Here is a 2,370-nt window from a genome sequence, read left to right as displayed (position 1 = left end):
TGGGCGGCCGTCTCTGGGGTCACACAGGGTCGGACACGACTGAAGCGACTTAGCAGCAGCAGTAGCAGCAGCAGCACACCTGAAAATAACATAATGTAGTAGTCAACAATATTTCAATTTTTAAAAAACCTACACTTTTAGTTTGTTGTAGTATATGCCCTTAAATATTATTAAAATATTAGAACTTACTGTTAGGGTTGTTAACAGAATTTCAGGAGGGTTTTTTTTTTTTTTCATAATGAAAAATCAATTTTTGAAAAGTTAGTTTGCTCCCAGATCTTGAATTTATTTCTGGAGCCGGTGGACGTGCTTCGTCTGCTGTACTTTGTCCTTTGGTTCTTTTTGGTTTCTTAACCTGATGGAGACAAGAAAAAGCTATATTGTTCATCTCTGTGACAAAACAGAAGTCATATAGAGGGTATGGCTTCGGATCAGTGAGGGACCAGAAGGAATTCTGTTTTCACTTTGGCTGGGCTTATTTACTTTTGGAGAGATGGGTTGATTTTAAGTCAAGACTTCGACCACCGTTTTTTTGTTTGTTTTCTGTGTTGTATATAAACCTTGCAAAACAGAAACCATATTATTTTTTTCTCCAACTTTTAATTTTGAAACTTAAAGAGAAATAGAATGAATAGAGGGGAATTCCCTAGTGGTCAAGTGATTAGGACTCAGGGTTTTCTCTGCTGCAGTCCCAGATTGAATCCCTGGTGGAGGAACTAAGAACTCGCAAGCCTCGTGTTATGGCCAAAAGAAAAAAAAAAAAAATAGCACACCCAGCATAAACTTCATGAAATTCACCAGTTGTCAGCATACTGCCTTTATTTCTTCATGAATAGATTCAGGATAAATGTTTTTGGCAAGAAGGCTGCAACGGTGATGTATGTACTTATGTGTCATACCAGGAGCCATATGAGGTCAGGTTGTCCCACTTATTGGTGTTACTAACTGCGATTGATTCGTTGACAAGTGGTGGCCGCCAGAGCTCTCCATTGTAATAGTATAGTTTTCCTTTTGTAATTAATAATAATTAATATTAGGTGAAGTAATAGTTTGAGACCCCATGTATGTCCTGTTCCTCAAGAATCTTTGACCCAGAGGTTTTAGCATCCATGAAAAATCTTTGTCTCAATCATTTATAACATGGTCACTGGGGACAGGAAAGGACTGAAAAATTGTGATCTTATTATTCCTTCTGCATTTATTGGTTGACAAATTTTGTAAGGCCAGGTTTCCCACCCCACCCCCATCCCAATTTCTCCTTCTCTTTAAGGTATGCTTATGGACTCATGGATTCTTACTTAATGTTTTATAATCCATTTCTATCATTCTTTTTCTTACAGCCCTAAATCAAATCATTTTAATTAATACATAGACTTTCCATTTGAACAGAAAATTACATTGGTGTTAAAGTGCTCTATTTAATTTTTAGCATTACTAATGAATGTTATTTCACAAAATATTGAATATACTTGAGACACATTAGTGATCATAATCATAGTTATCATAGAAGTTATGACCAAAGGATCCCTGTTAGCCACAGGGAAATATGCTACCCTTAATCCCATTTGTGTCTCGCCCAATCCTGATCACATGAGAAAGTCACAAGATCAGAACAAGAAGCAGAGCCAGAGCCTTCCTCCCCTTGGCATTGTGGCTTAAAAGAGTCACTACAGGGACTTCCCTGATGGTCCAGTGGTTAAGAATTTGCCATGCAATGCAGGGGTTGCAGGTTTGATCCCTGGCTGGGGAACTAAGGTCCCACATGCTGCTGGTTAACTGAGCTCATGCCCCACAACCAGAAATCCCACAGGAGCCAGTGAAGATCCCAAGAGCCACAACTAAATGAGACCTGGTGCAGCCAAACAAACAAACATTTTTTTAAGTAGGCATTATATTAAAAAGCAGAGACATTGCTTTTCTGACAAAGATCCATCTAGTCAAAGCTATGGCTTTTCCATTGGTCACGTATGGATGGGAGAGTTGGACTATAAAGAAAGCTGAGCACCGAAGAATTGATGCTTTTGAACTGTGATGTTGGAGAAGACTCTTGAGAGTCCCTTGGACTGTGAGGAGATCAAACCAGTCCATCCTAAAGGAAATCAGTCTTGAATATTCATTGGAAGGACTGATGGTGAAGCTGAAGCTCCAATGTTTTGGCCACCTGATGCGAAGAACTGACTCCTTGTAAAAGCCCCTGATGCTGGGCAAGATTGAAGGCGGGAGGAGAAGGGGATGATAGAAGATGAGATGGTTGGATGGCATCACCGATTCACTGGACATGAATTTGAGCAAGCTCTGGAAGTTGGTGATGGACAGGGAAGACTGGCATGCTGCAGTCCATGGGGTCGCAAAGAGTTGGACACAACTGAG

Source organism: Bos javanicus, chromosome 12 (genome assembly GCF_032452875.1).
Source record: "Bos javanicus breed banteng chromosome 12, ARS-OSU_banteng_1.0, whole genome shotgun sequence".
NCBI classification, from domain to species: Eukaryota; Metazoa; Chordata; class Mammalia; order Artiodactyla; family Bovidae; genus Bos; species Bos javanicus.
This window is presented reverse-complemented; position numbering follows the sequence as displayed.